Source organism: Haematobia irritans, chromosome 4 (assembly GCF_050003625.1).
Source record: "Haematobia irritans isolate KBUSLIRL chromosome 4, ASM5000362v1, whole genome shotgun sequence".
Classification (NCBI taxonomy): Eukaryota; Metazoa; Arthropoda; class Insecta; order Diptera; family Muscidae; genus Haematobia; species Haematobia irritans.
Window position 1 is genome coordinate 137,999,148 of NC_134400.1, and position 16,985 is coordinate 138,016,132.

The following is a 16,985-nucleotide window of genomic DNA, read 5'->3' on the forward strand; positions in this document are numbered from 1 at the left end:
AATCGATCTCCCAAATTGTTCTGTATTGTATTTTTCTTTTTGCTGCTGAGGCTTACTGGGGTTCCATAATTCATACGACCCGAGAACTATGTCAATAAATAGAATAAATGCTGTAACACCGTCTTATAACAAGATCAAGACTTCATTGGATTAGGTGCCATCGTACTCCTTGTTTAAAAGAGTAAATATTAATCAATTTCAATTCGAATATAAAATAAATTTCATTTAGCTATTATTTCTGGCTATTTTTTTTTACAAATATTAGCTATTTTCTTCTATAAATTTTGTTTGATCTACACACAACAAAAATATGTTTTGTCTTAAATCACGAAATTAATTGATCCAATAAATTTTTAATTGAAATGCCTTCAACAACAAAGAAATGATATTATCAATTAAAAAAAATATTGAAACTTAAGATGCCTGTGTGGTGAAATTTGGCTTGCCACTGTATTTGATGGAGTCAATAACGTTTTTGAATACGACTTTTGGATCATTTTTACCATGTTGTCTTTGAGAGATCGTTTTCTGTACGCGTAGCCAGGTTGTGGAACTCGCTACCTCACCAACTTAAAAATTTCTCAATTACTCCTTTTACATTTAAAAGGAATTGTTAAGTTACTTATCTTCTCTATAATGCAAATATTTAGCAACTCACTGACAATTTCAAAATCCATATGTTTTAATTTCTTCTTTACTATGTATAAAAGGTTGTGCGTTAGGATTTTAATTTTTTTAAATTTTTTTTAGTTTTGTTTTAATAATAAGGTTAAGTTTTTATTTGGAATACTAGAGTTCTATTGATTGAATTCTATCAACATGTTATTCAGAAAGGCGTTGGTTGATTAACCCTTGTGCACTCCTTGGATAAGTGTCCTTTACGCATGCGAATTATTATAGCGGTTTATGGAAATATTTTATTATTATGTATCTTTCAAAAACATACATTTCGTCCCTGTAATGGATAAATAAAAGTTTCAAAAAATATCCAATAACTAAAGGAATACAAATTACGTTTTAAAATCCATGGTGGGTCAAATTAAATAAATAAATAAAATAAAAAAATTTAAAAAATTAATTGATATTATTAATTTTTGTGATTGATTTTTGTCTCAATTAAACCATTTAAATTTTTAGTTGAATATTTTTTTGAATTAAGATGTATAATTGGCAAAATTTTCGTGAATTTTTTATGTGTAGTAGAGGTGTGCACGTGAGTGACATTTCATCCACACTCACGAAGCAAAATGTTTATTCACGCACAATACGTTTGGTAGACACTCACACTTACGCACATTTACGAAATGAAAACCAGTGTCACGCACGAACTAATTTTAAAGACTCACGCTCACGCACGATTCACGATAATTAACGTGACTCACGACATTTTCCAACCGGAAAAGAGCAAAGGTAACAAAATTAATAGGATATAGTTCGACAGCTAAATAATATTCAGTTACCATATCAGAAAGAATTAAATCTTGATTTTTTCGTGAGTCTGATTTTGTAGAAATTTTCTTCACGCACATTCATGAACCAATTTTATTTCTCACGCACGACATATTTGTTTTAGTCCCATTCACCCACATTCACGAAAGTTGCTTCAGATTTTGTTCACGACTCACGTGATTCACGTGTGAATCACACGGGTCACGACAGGTTCGTATCACGCGCACAGCTCTACTGTGTAGCTATTTTTGCTTCTTAATATATGGAAATACTGACTGGAACGAGTTGTTTTTTTTAGCATAAAAGAACTCGTTATGGAAGTCTCATTTCATTATTGTAAAGAATCGATTGGATTGAATCGACATTTTTTGAAGAAATGAACAAAACGAAAATTCGCTTTTCTTTTTTATACCCACCACCATAGAATGGTGATGGTGGTATAATAAGTTTGTCATTCCATTTGTAACACATCGAAATATTGATTTCCGACTATATAATGTATATATATTCTTGGTCAGGGAGAAATTCTAAGGCGATATAACCATCTGTCTGGCTGTCTGTTGTAATCACGCTACAGTCTTCAATAATGAAGCAATGCCGAAAATAAAAACGATAAAACGATGGGTTTTTGGCTTATAGAAACCGTAGTTTTTACCCAATTTGCATGTAATTGGAAATCTGGAGGGCATCGGTCCATGTTTTGATATAGCCTCCATATAGACTGATCACCCGATTTTGGGTCTTGGACTCATAGTAAATTGAAAATCTAGAGGTATTTTAGGACCATAAAGAGGTGTGCCGAAAGTGGTGAGTATCGGTCCATGATTTGATATAGTCCCCATATAAATCGACATCCCGATTCGGGGTCTTGGGCTTATAGAAACCATAGTTTTTATCCAATTTGCTGAATTTGGAAATCTAGAGGTATTTTAGGACCATAAAGAGGACCATGTTCTTATATAGCTCCCATATAGACCGATCTCCCGATTTTACTTCTTGGGCTTCTAGAATCCGTAGTTGTTATCCAATTTGCCTGAAATTGGAAATCTAGAGGTATTTTGGGACCATAAAGAGGTTTTGCGAAAATGTTTTGGTATAGCCCCCATGTAGACCGATATCTCGATTTTGCTTCTTGGGCTTCTTGAATCAGTAGGTTTTGTCCAATTTGCCCGAAATTGGAAATCTAGAGGTATTTTAGAACCGTAAATAGGTGTGCCGAATATCGGTACTGTTTTTGATATAGTCCTCTGATAAACCGGTCTAGATTCTAGGACTACAATTAGATGTGCTTGAATATTGTGAGTATTCGTCCATGTTTTTGGCATAGCCTCCATAAGACTGATCACTCGATTTAACTCCTTGGGTTTTTAAAAACCGTAATTTGTATCCGATTTGCCTAAAATTGTAAATATAAAAACGCGTATAGGATTTAGTATTTATCGGTCCATTTGTTAAGGCCTCCACTACTTGAGGGTACAGAAAATGCACTGATCATGAAAATTGCTTGAAACTGAATGTAAAATATCCAGATTTTACTTCTTGTTATCATTTGAATTATGGGGGTAAAAATCTACAGATTTTAGATTTCAAATCAAGGCATTATTTCATAATTTTCTGGCACACTTGCAAGCGATGTTTATGATTCCTATAAAACTCAAACAAAAATGGTTCTTATTAATCCAGAATCTGATCTAGTCTTCATAAATAAAATCTTTAAATTTATGTTCGGGAAGCGTACTGGTTGAACTGATTTGCTTGGGAAAGAAAACTATTATATTTGATTCATGGTGGTGGGTATTTAAGATTCGGCCTGGCCGAACTTACTGCTGTATACATATACTTGTTTTATAAAGGGTGATTTGTTAAGAGCTTGATAACTTTTTTTAAAAAAAAAAACGCATAAAATTTGCAAAATCTCATCGGTTCTTTATTTGAAACGTTAGATTGGTCCATGACATTTACTTTTTGAAGATAATTTCATTTAAATGTTGACCGCGGCTGCGTCTTAGGCGGTCCATTCGGAAAGTCCAATTTTGGGCAACTTTTTCGAGCATTTCGGCCGGAATAGCCCGAATTTCTTCGGAAATGTTGTCTTCCAAAGCTGGAATAGTTGCTGGCTTATTTCTGTAGACTTTAGACTTGACGTAGCCCCACAAAAAATAGTCTAAAGGCGTCAAATCGCATGATCTTGGTGGCCAACTTACAAATTTAATTTTATAACAAATTTAAACCACACACACATTGTTATTATTTTAAAATATAATTAAAACCATTTAATTCAATATTTATTTCGATAGAAATTTTACTTCTTTTGTTTTATTTATTTTAAGTTGCACTTAATTTTATACTTTTTAACACTGCATAATTCAACTGCTTACGTCCTCTCTCTCTTTTGAAGCCGTACTTAAAGATTACAGTAGGAATAAAACAAAAACAAATTTAAATTTTAAAACCTTGTTTGCATAAGAAACAGTGTTTCCAAACTTTTTGACAAACTTCTAACTTTGATTTTTTAGTTTTGGCCAATGGGATCGACCACTGTGCAATGTACATAGTGAAAATTTCGTGGAAATCGATTTTATTTTTGTTTTACCCTCTACCATAGGAGATGTCCCAGACACCAGGTTACATATTCTGGATTGTGGTGAAATTCTAAATCGATCTAGACATGTCCGTCCATCCGTAATAAGTATAGCCCCCATATGAACTAATTCTCAGGTTTGACTTCTTGAGCTTACAGTAGCGGCATTTTCTCGCCTTGAAATTCCTGCAATGACGCTATTTTCCATCTAACTAGTCCAAAAATTGTATAGTATATGTAGCCTCGATTCAAATCGATCTCCCAAATTGTTCTGTATTGTATTTTTCTTTTTGCTGCTGAGGCTTACTGGGGTTCCATAATTCATACGACCCGAGAACTATGTCAATAAATAGAATAAATGCTGTAACACCGTCTTATAACAAGATCAAGACTTCATTGGATTAGGTGCCATCGTACTCCTTGTTTAAATGAGTAAATATTAATCAATTTCAATTCGAATATAAAATAAATTTCATTTAGCTATTATTTCTGGCTATTTTTTTTTACAAATATTAGCTATTTTCTTCTATAAATTTTGTTTGATCTACACACAACAAAAATATGTTTTGTCTTAAATCACGAAATTAATTGATCCAATAAATTTTTAATTGAAATGCCTTCAACAACAAAGAAATGATATTATCAATTAAAAAAATATTGAAACTTAAGATGCCTGTGTGGTGAAATTTGGCTTGCCACTGTATTTGATGGAGTCAATAACGTTTTTGAATACGACTTTTGGATCATTTTTACCATGTTGTCTTTGAGAGATCGTTTTCTGTACGCGTAGCCAGGTTGTGGAACTCGCTACCTCACCAACTTAAAAATTTCTCAATTACTCCTTTTACATTTAAAAGGAATTGTTAAGTTACTTATCTTCTCTATAATGCAAATATTTAGCAACTCACTGACAATTTCAAAATCCATATGTTTTAATTTCTTCTTTACTATGTATAAAAGGTTGTGCGTTAGGATTTTAATTTTTTTAATTTTTTTTTAGTTTTGTTTTAATAATAAGGTTAAGTTTTTATTTGGAATACTAGAGTTCTATTGATTGAATTCTATCAACATGTTATTCAGAAAGGCGTTGGTTGATTAACCCTTGTGCACTCCTTGGATAAGTGTCCTTTACGCATGCGAATTATTATAGCGGTTTATGGAAATATTTTATTATTATGTATCTTTCAAAAACATACATTTCGTCCCTGTAATGGATAAATAAAAGTTTCAAAAAATATCCAATAACTAAAGGAATACAAATTACGTTTTAAAATCCATGGTGGGTCAAATTAAATAAATAAATAAAATAAAAAAATTTAAAAAATTAATTGATATTATTAATTTTTGTGATTGATTTTTGTCTCAATTAAACCATTTAAATTTTTAGTTGAATATTTTTTTGAATTAAGATGTATAATTGGCAAAATTTTCGTGAATTTTTTATGTGTAGTAGAGGTGTGCACGTGAGTGAAATTTCATCCACACTCACGAAGCAAAATGTTTATTCACGCACAATACGTTTGGTAGACACTCACACTTACGCACATTTACGAAATGAAAACCAGTGTCACGCACGAACTAATTTTAAAGACTCACGCTCACGCACGATTCACGATAATTAACGTGACTCACGACATTTTCCAACCGGAAAAGAGCAAAGGTAACAAAATTAATAGGATATAGTTCGACAGCTAAATAATATTCAGTTACCATATCAGAAAGAATTAAATCTTGATTTTTTCGTGAGTCTGATTTTGTAGAAATTTTCTTCACGCACATTCATGAACCAATTTTATTTCTCACGCACGACATATTTGTTTTAGTCCCATTCACCCACATTCACGAAAGTTGCTTCAGATTTTGTTCACGACTCACGTGATTCACGTGTGAATCACACGGGTCACGACAGGTTCGTATCACGCGCACAGCTCTACTGTGTAGCTATTTTTGCTTCTTAATATATGGAAATACTGACTGGAACGAGTTGTTTTTTTTAGCATAAAAGAACTCGTTATGGAAGTCTCATTTCATTATTGTAAAGAATCGATTGGATTGAATCGACATTTTTTGAAGAAATGAACAAAACGAAAATTCGCTTTTCTTTTTTATACCCACCACCATAGAATGGTGATGGTGGTATAATAAGTTTGTCATTCCATTTGTAACACATCGAAATATTGATTTCCGACTATATAATGTATATATATTCTTGGTCAGGGAGAAATTCTAAGGCGATATAACCATCTGTCTGGCTGTCTGTTGTAATCACGCTACAGTCTTCAATAATGAAGCAATGCCGAAAATAAAAACGATAAAACGATGGGTTTTTGGCTTATAGAAACCGTAGTTTTTACCCAATTTGCATGTAATTGGAAATCTGGAGGGCATCGGTCCATGTTTTGATATAGCCTCCATATAGACTGATCACCCGATTTTGGGTCTTGGACTCATAGTAAATTGAAAATCTAGAGGTATTTTAGGACCATAAAGAGGTGTGCCGAAAGTGGTGAGTATCGGTCCATGATTTGATATAGTCCCCATATAAATCGACATCCCGATTCGGGGTCTTGGGCTTATAGAAACCATAGTTTTTATCCAATTTGCTGAATTTGGAAATCTAGAGGTATTTTAGGACCATAAAGAGGACCATGTTCTTATATAGCTCCCATATAGACCGATCTCCCGATTTTACTTCTTGGGCTTCTAGAATCCGTAGTTGTTATCCAATTTGCCTGAAATTGGAAATCTAGAGGTATTTTGGGACCATAAAGAGGTTTTGCGAAAATGTTTTGGTATAGCCCCCATGTAGACCGATATCTCGATTTTGCTTCTTGGGCTTCTTGAATCAGTAGGTTTTGTCCAATTTGCCCGAAATTGGAAATCTAGAGGTATTTTAGAACCGTAAATAGGTGTGCCGAATATCGGTACTGTTTTTGATATAGTCCTCTGATAAACCGGTCTAGATTCTAGGACTACAATTAGATGTGCTTGAATATTGTGAGTATTCGTCCATGTTTTTGGCATAGCCTCCATAAGACTGATCACTCGATTTAACTCCTTGGGTTTTTAAAAACCGTAATTTGTATCCGATTTGCCTAAAATTGTAAATATAAAAACGCGTATAGGATTTAGTATTTATCGGTCCATTTGTTAAGGCCTCCACTACTTGAGGGTACAGAAAATGCACTGATCATGAAAATTGCTTGAAACTGAATGTAAAATATCCAGATTTTACTTCTTGTTATCATTTGAATTATGGGGGTAAAAATCTACAGATTTTAGATTTCAAATCAAGGCATTATTTCATAATTTTCTGGCACACTTGCAAGCGATGTTTATGATTCCTATAAAACTCAAACAAAAATGGTTCTTATTAATCCAGAATCTGATCTAGTCTTCATAAATAAAATCTTTAAATTTATGTTCGGGAAGCGTACTGGTTGAACTGATTTGCTTGGGAAAGAAAACTATTATATTTGATTCATGGTGGTGGGTATTTAAGATTCGGCCTGGCCGAACTTACTGCTGTATACATATACTTGTTTTATAAAGGGTGATTTGTTAAGAGCTTGATAACTTTTTAAAAAAAAAAAAACGCATAAAATTTGCAAAATCTCATCGGTTCTTTATTTGAAACGTTAGATTGGTCCATGACATTTACTTTTTGAAGATAATTTCATTTAAATGTTGACCGCGGCTGCGTCTTAGGCGGTCCATTCGGAAAGTCCAATTTTGGGCAACTTTTTCGAGCATTTCGGCCGGAATAGCCCGAATTTCTTCGGAAATGTTGTCTTCCAAAGCTGGAATAGTTGCTGGCTTATTTCTGTAGACTTTAGACTTGACGTAGCCCCACAAAAAATAGTCTAAAGGCGTCAAATCGCATGATCTTGGTGGCCAACTTACCGGTCCATTTCTTGAGATGAATTGTTCTCCGAAGTTTTCCCTCAAAATGGCCATAGAATCGCGAGCTGTGTGGCATGTAGCGCCATCTTGTTGAAACCACATGTCAACCAAGTTCAGTTCTTCCATTTTTGGCAACAAAAAGTTTGTTAGCATCGAACGATAGCGATCGCCATTCACCGTAACGTTGCGTCCAACAGCATCTTTGAAAAAATACGGTCCAATGATTCCACCAGCGTACAAACCACACCAAACAGTGCATTTTTCGGGATGCATGGGCAGTTCTTGAACGGCTTCTGGTTGCTCTTCACTCCAAATGCGGCAATTTTGCTTATTTACGTAGCCATTCAACCAGAAATGAGCCTCATCGCTGAACATAATTTGTCGATAAAAAAGCGGATTTTCTGCCAACTTTTCTAGGGCCCATTCACTGAAAATTCGACGTTGTGGCAGATCGTAAGTCTATTCATGATGAAATGTCAAAGCATACTGAGCATCTTTCTCTTTGACACCATGTCTGAAATCCCACGTGATCTGTCAAATACTAATGCATGAAAATCCTAACCTCAAAAGAATCACCCTTTATATGGTTAAATCAAAAACTAGGCGCTGTGGCGAAATTCCGGACACTGTTGAATGATGCCAATTGTTGACATATGTATGTTTCATGGTATAAAATGTTGAACCACCACCGAATTTCAAACCTTAAAATCAACAAATATTATATACAATTCCAAAATTTAAATAGAAAACTTTATCTTATACATTACTTTATCTTAATTGTTTACGATGTTGGGTATTGCGCACGATAATTCGTACTCCCTGTGACTTCAGGGTACCTTTTAACTAAAGATTACAAATACTGTCATCTCTCATAAGGCATTTCATTTTTGTTTTTCTTCACGTTTAAGTTTTCTCAGACAATAAACGGTATTAATAACCAACAATTTCCAGACATTTAAAATTGATGAGATTCTCCAAAGCTTGCATTTACTCTCGCGCTCTCTCCCAATTCTCAAAAAATATACTTTCGTTAAGAAGTGGAGATATTTCTTTCCAAGCGTAGATCAACATGTTTGATTTTTCGTCATCTCTACCATAAATTTTGTGATCTGTGCTACTGCTGCTGGTGTACGACATATTTTGTGTGCAGTTTTTGTGTATTTTTCAGCTCCTAAAGAAGTGATTAAACGTAAATTTTATAAATAAAAAAACAAATGTATTAAATCGAAATTTATTGTTGTTGTTTTAGAATGTGTTTTTGTGTTTGTTGACATTTTTTAAGATAAATGCTTTTTAAAAGCAAGTAAAACAAAAAAAAAACTATCGCATAAAAGAAAATTGTATTGCCAATGTAGAAATTCATTAAAAGTAATTAGCATAATTATCATCATTGACCTTGATTTCCTGGAGAAATTTATAAATTCTTACGAAGACTATAAAGGAATTTGGATTAGTACTATTGACATCAAATGTAAGTATTGATAACGCTATTTATTTATTATATGTTGTTGTTGTTTTTTTCTTATTAAAATGTACCTTAAATTCTTGGAAGGATTTACCGTTTAAATACTGGAAGAAGTCGTTGTATATAATTATAAGAAAAATTGTGAGGTTATGTTGGATCATATATAAAATATTTAAAAAAAAAATGCGCAAAATTTTCGCTTTACTGTGCCGCGACTAGCATGGTAGCGATGCTTTGTACTGTACTTTCATCCTATACTGCTTAAATTTACATTCATTTATTCATCTAATATTTGTCAACCAGTGCTAATTTAATTAGTAAGAGATTTAAATGAATATATACATAAACTTATAACCAGAAATACTGAATCATGAGCTAGTAATATTTCATATAAATTGAGAGCATATATGAATGGACATTTTCAAAATTGTATGTCGATCAAAATTGATTTTTATATTTAGTTGCAAAATTATTGAATATACCGCAATAATGCACTAACATTTCAATGAACAAAAGTATGCTATTGACATACTAACCATAGAAATCCGCATGCCCTGGATGATGAATTATTCAAATGAAATTAGTTTTATCTCTCATTTGTAAGCAAAATATTTCAAAATGTTTAGATACTCCATAATGATACTGATAAGGACACCATAAACATAAGTATTGGTTAAGCTGATATGTTTAAAATCCAATACTAGGACCCATCATCACAATGGACTGAAAAGTCTAAGTGAGCCTGAAACTTAATCGGGCTGCCACTTTAACCTAACCTAGGACATATTGGAGATCTGGTATCTATGATAATAGAATTATCATATCATCACTATCACTCCCAATAGAGAATATTTTGGGTGAATAAATAACATTTATTAAAACATTAAAAGTTGACAATTTTAGTTTGACAAGGGAAAGTTACTACTTCTACCATGAACTTTAATAAAGGGTGATTCTTTTGAGGTTAGGATTTTCATGCATTAGTATTTGACAGATCACGTGGGATTTCAGACATGGTGTCAAAGAGAAAGATGCTCAGTATGCTTTGACATTTCATCATGAATAGACTTACTAACGAGCCACAACGTCGAATTTTCAGTGAATGGGCCCTAGAAAAGTTGGCAGAAAATCCGCTTTTTTATCGACAAATTTTGTTCAGCGATGAGGCTCATTTCTGGTTGAATGGCTACGTAAATAAGCAAAATTGCCGCATTTGGAGTGAAGAGCAACCAGAAGCCGTTCAAGAACTGCCCATGCATCCCGAAAAATGCACTGTTTGGTGTGGTTTGTACGCTGGTGGAATCATTGGACCGTATTTTTTCAAAGATGCTGTTGGACGCAACGTTACGGTGAATGGCGATCGCTATCGTTCGATGCTAACAAACTTTTTGTTGCCAAAAATGGAAGAACTGAACTTGGTTGACATGTGGTTTCAACAAGATGGCGCTACATCCCACACAGCTCGCGATTCTATGGCCATTTTGAGGGAAAACTTCGGAGAACAATTCATCTCAAGAAATGGACCGGTAAGTTGGCCACCAAGATCATGCGATTTGACGCCTTTAGACTATTTTTTGTGGGGCTACGTCAAGTCTAAAGTCTACAGAAATAAGCCAGCAACTATTCCAGCTTTGGAAGACAACATTTCCGAAGAAATTCGGGCTATTCCGGCCGAAATGCTCGAAAAAGTTGCCCAAAATTGGACTTTCCGAATGGACCACCTAAGACGCAGCCGCGGTCAACATTTAAATGAAATTATCTTCAAAAAGTAAATGTCATGGACCAATCTAACGTTTCAAATAAAGAACCGATGAGATTTTGCAAATTTTATGCGTTTTTTTTTTTTTAAAAAGTTATCAAGCTCTTAACAAATCACCCTTTAGAATGTGTTGTTTGTATCAAATGGGAGAAACAATTTCCTGGCACCCAATATTGAGATTTTTGAGGATAATTTATAAATATTACTATAATTCAGAAACATCCCATTGGGTAAATAAATAAAAGGGGGAAAAAATAGCCATCAGAATTTTGTGGTAATTATAGTATAAATAACAAGTAAGGAAAGACTAAAGTCGGGCGGATTTGATTTGGACATTTTCCATACCATATTAAATTCGTCAAATGTGTTGGGTGCTATATATAAAGGTTTGTCCCAAATACATACACTTAAATATCACTCGATCTGGACAGAATTTGATAGACTTCTACAAAATCTATAGACTCAAAATTTAAGTCGGCTAATGAACTAGGGTGGAACACAATGTTAGTAAAAAAATATGGGAAACATTTAAATCTGAAGCAATTTTAAGGAAACTTTGCAAAAGTTTATTTATGATTTATCGCTCGATATATATGTATTAGAAGTTTAGAAAAATTAGAGTCATTTTTACAACTTTTCGACTAAGCAGTGGCGATTTTACAAGGAAAATGTTGGTATTTGGACCATTTTTGTCGAAATCAGAAAAACATATATATGGGAGCTATATCTAAATCTGAACCGATTTCAACCATAGCTACAATGCTAATTCTATTCCATGTGCAACATTTCAACTAAATCGGAGTTAAAATTGGCCCCTGTGGTCATATGAGTGTAAATCGGGCGAAAGCTATATATGGGAGATATATCTAAATCTGAACCGATTTCAAACAAATTTGGCACGCATAGCTACAATGCTAATTCTACTCCTTGTGCAAAATTTCAACTAAATCGGAGTTCAAAATTGGCCTCTGTGGTCATATGAGTGTAAATCGGGCGAAAGCTATATATGGGAGATATATCGAAATATGAACTGATTTCAACCAAATTTGGCACGCATAGCTACAATCCTAATTCTACTCCCTGTGCAAAATTTCAACTAAATCGGAGCAAAAAATTGGTCTCTGTGGTCATATGAGTGTAAATCGGGCGAAAGCTATATATGGGAGCTATATCTAAATCTGAACCGATTTCAACCAAATTTGGCACGCATAGCTACAATGCTAATTCTACTCCCTGTGCAAAATTTCAATTAAATCGGAGTAAAAGATGGGCCACTGTGGTCATATGAGTGTAAATCGGGCGAACGATATATATGAGAGCTGTATCTAAATCTGAACCGATTTCAATAAAATTTGGCACACTTGACTAAACTACTAATTGTACTCCTAGTGCAAAATTTCAACCAAATTGTGGTAAAACTCTGCCTTCTGGGACCGTATTAGTCCACATCGGACGAAAGATATATATGGGAGCTATATCTAAATCTGAACCGATTTCTTCCAAAATCAATAGGGTTCTATTCTGAGCCAATGCACATACTTGTGCCAAATTTGAAGTCGATTGGACTAAAACTGCGGCTTAGACTTTGATTACAAAAATGTGTTCACGGACAGACGGACGTGGCTATATCGACTCAGGAGCCCACCCTGAGCATTTTTGCCAAAGACACCATGTGCCTATCTCGTCTCCTTCTGGATGTTGCAAACATATGCACTAACTTATAATACCCTGTTCCACAGTGTGGCGCAGGGTATAAAAATATATTCATAAAAATGTGTTCACGGAACGACGGAAGGAAGGACAGACGGACATGGCTAGATCGACGCAGGAGCCGGACCTGAGCAATATTGCCAAAGACACCATATATCTATCTCGTCTCCTTCTAGTAGAGCATTTGAAGTTTGTGGGGAATATTTTGAAAAATCGACCGTAACACAAGAATTATACCAATATATTGTCTATTTGTTTATGATTATACCTAAATATTATAGATTTAGATCTGATCAATATTGGTAGTGGCTTAAAAAAAAAGTGTCACATAAGTATCATTGCTCAAAAAATGTGGCAATTTTGCTACTAAATGGGCAAAATGGCAGCACTGCGTATGGACTGAAATATTCTAGAAAAAGTTGTAAAATTCTTGCCGTTTTAATATTTCCCCACCAAGTTCAATTACCCTAGTATAACATATATATTTTTTTACGAATTTAAGTACATACAAATTCATATAATATAGATTGTTACATTTACATTTATACTGAAATTCCGAAATATTGTTATGGAAGATGGAATTTTTACGAAAAACTGTACTCCCGAATTATCCCGTGTTTATCGTTCTCATTTGATAGAAAAACAGACTATCAAAGTCAATTTTGACAATGCGTGGCAACATCTCCCGTCTTTTAGAAGTAAAGGGTGATACGGTCAAAATTTGGTCAAGGGAAAACGCGTGTAAATCGGTGAAATCGTTTATTTAAAAAATCAAATTAAATTTCTTTTTCAAGTTCAATTAGTATAAAATTCAGGGAAAATATTCAGTTAGGCTTTCGCTTTTCCAAATCCGAATTGCCGGGCCTCACGCTTGACACCTGCCATCAGATTTTGTACAGCCACCTTGTCCACCTTCTTCGCCGCAGAAAGCCAGTTTGCCTTGAACTGCTGCTCGTCCTTAGCAGTTTTTTTGGTCTTCTTTAGGTTCCGCTTGACAATAGCCCAGTATTTCTCAATTGGGCGGAGCTCTGGCGTGTTGGGAGGGTTCTTGTCCTTGGGAACCACCTGCACGTTGTTGGCGGCGTACCACTCCATGGCCTTTTTACCGTAATGGCAAGATGCCAAAATAGTACGGAACAACCGTGTTTCTTCAGGAATGGCAGCAGACGTTTATTCAAACACTCTTTCACGTAAATTTCTTGGTTGACAGTCCCGGAAGCTATGAAAATGCTGCTTTTCAAGCCACAGGTACAGATGGCTTGCCAAACCAGATATTTCTTTGCGAACTTTGACAGTTTTATGTGCTTGAAAATAAAGGGTGATTTGTTAAGAGCTTGATAACTTTTTTTTAAAAAAAAACGCATAAAATTTGCAAAATCTCATCGGTTCTTTATTTGAAACGTTAGATTGGTCCATGACATTTACTTTTTGAAGATAATTTCATTTAAATGTTGACCGCGGCTGCGTCTTAGGTGGTCCATTCGGAAAGTCCAATTTTGGGCAACTTTTTCGAGCATTTCGGCCGGAATAGCCCGAATTTCTTCGGAAATGTTGTCTTCCAAAGCTGGAATAGTTGCTGGCTTATTTCTGTAGACTTTAGACTTGACGTAGCCCCACAAAAAATAGTCTAAAGGCGTCAAATCGCATGATCTTGGTGGCCAACTTACCGGTCCATTTCTTGAGATGAATTGTTCTCCGAAGTTTTCCCTCAAAATGGCCATAGAATCGCGAGCTGTGTGGCATGTAGCGCCATCTTGTTGAAACCACATGTCAACCAAGTTCAGTTCTTCCATTTTTGGCAACAAAAAGTTTGTTAGCATCGAACGATAGCGATCGCCATTCACCGTAATGTTGCGTCCAACAGCATCTTTGAAAAAATACGGTCCAATGATTCCACCAGCGTACAAACCACACCAAACAGTGCATTTTTCGGGATGCATGGGCAGTTCTTGAACGGCTTCTGGTTGCTCTTCACTCCAAATGCGGCAATTTTGCTTATTTACGTAGCCATTCAACCAGAAATGAGCCTCATCGCTGAACAAAATTTGTCGATAAAAAAGCGGATTTTCTGCCAACTTTTCTAGGGCCCATTCACTGAAAATTCGACGTTGTGGCAGATCGTTCGGCTTCAGTTCTTGCACGAGCTGTATTTTATACGGTTTTACACCAAGATCTTTGCGTAAAATCTTCCATGTGGTCGAATAACACAAACCCAATTGCTGCGAACGGCGACGAATCGACATTTCACGGTCTTCAGCAACACTCTCAGAAACAGACGCAATATTCTCTTCTGTACGCACTGTACGCATTCGTGTGGTTGGTTTAATGTCCAATAAAGTAAACTGAGTGCGAAACTTGGTCACAATCGCATTAATTGTTTGCTCACTTGGTCGATTATGTAGACCATAAATCGGACGTAAAGCGCGAAACACATTTCGAACCGAACACTGATTTTGGTAATAAAATTCAATGATTTGCAAGCGTTGCTCGTTAGTAAGCCTATTCATGATGAAATGTCAAAGCATACTGAGCATCTTTCTCTTTGACACCATGTCTGAAATCCCACGTGATCTGTCAAATACTAATGCATGAAAATCCTAACCTCAAAAGAATCACCCTTTATCTGCTACCTTTCCCCTTCCTTTTGCCGTATAAAACTCCTGTCCCGGAAGCTGCTTGTAGTCGGCTTTGACGTAGGTTTCGTCGTCCATTACCACGCAGTCAAACTTCGTCAGCATCGTCGTATATAGCCTCCGGGATCGCGCTTTGGCCGTCGTATTTTGTTTATCATCGCGATTTGGAGTCACTACCTTCTTGTAAGTCGATAGTCCGGCTCGTTTTTTGGCTCGATGTACGGTTGTAGACGATACACCCAGCTTATTTGCGGCATCTCGGAGAGAGAGGTTAGGGTTTCGCTTGAATCTACTGGCAACCCTCTTTGTCGTCTCAGCGGCTTCCGGTTTTCGATTTCCCCCCGATCCAGACTTCCTGGCTGTCGACAAACGTTCCCCAAACACTTTAATTACATTTGTAACGGTTGATTTGGCAACTTTTAGCGATTTTGCCAGCTTTGCGTGCGAGTAGCTCGCGATGCACGAGCAAAATTTTGATACACTGCTCTTCTTGCTTGGACGGCATTTTGACAACTGAAGAGTGAATTCCAAAATCAAAATAGGAGCAACATTCTACACACACACACACACACCTTCAAAATGAGGGGTGTTCAGGTTTTTTAAATGCAAAATTGAAAGAAATACGTCAAGTTTATTGACCAAATTTTGACCGTATCACCCTTTATGCAAATTCCAAATCTACAAAAACATAGCAACAATTATAAATTATAAAAATTATGAGTTTAAAAACTAGAAAAAGGTAACATAAATAGTATTAATAACTAAGTAACAGAATTTGAAACAAGCAGATACACAATAATTAAAACAATTAACAAAAAATATAAAAATTACGAAAAAAAATATGTAAAAAAAAATATACATTTAATTAATTATTAATTTAAAAAATTAAAAATAGGAAACAATAAAAAATAAAAAAACAAGTAAGGAAAGTCTAAAGTCGGTAGGGGCCGACTATATTATACCCTGCACCACTTTGTAGATCCACATTTTCGATACCATTTCAAATCAATGTGTTCTACAATATTTATAGACTTCAAATTTAAGTCGGCTTATGCCCTGGGGTGGAACACAATGTTAGGAAAACAAAATATGGGAAACATTTAAATCTGAACCAATTTTGGGGCAACTTCGCAAAAGTGTATTTATGATTTATGGGTCGATAGATATGTATTAGAAATAAAGGAAGATTTGAGTCACTTTTACAAGTTTTCGACTTAGCAGTGGCGATTTTATAAGGAAAATGTGGGTATTCTGGCCATTTATGCTCAAAACGGAAATGCGAGCAACTCGGACAAAATATGACTTTTCTAATGAAGTCGTTAACCTAGGTATAAATATTTGTGGGTTCCGATCTGACCTGCAGGAGGTGAAAAATTCCGCAACGTATTTAGGCGTCTGTGTCATATATACCTTGTGGAAATGTAACAAAACACGTATATCCACAAATTTGCGAAATTCACACCCCAAAAAGTCAATGACACATGG

General features: G+C 35.1%; 1 protein-coding gene across 4 annotated transcripts in view; it reads left to right on the plus strand.

Annotated features, from left to right (window-relative positions):
• smg (sterile alpha motif domain containing protein 4 smaug) overlaps nucleotides 1-16,985 on the plus strand; it is a 73,836-nt gene that overhangs the window by 7,215 nt on the left and 49,636 nt on the right. For 3 of the 4 annotated variants that reach the window (XR_012722206.1, XR_012722207.1, XM_075308091.1), the window contains exon 1: nucleotides 9,049-9,404. The gene's annotated coding sequence lies outside the window, so the exon portion shown is untranslated. Of the gene's footprint in view, nucleotides 1-9,048; nucleotides 9,405-16,985 lie in introns of those variants that run through there. The other variant, XM_075308090.1, reaches the window with a different exon arrangement.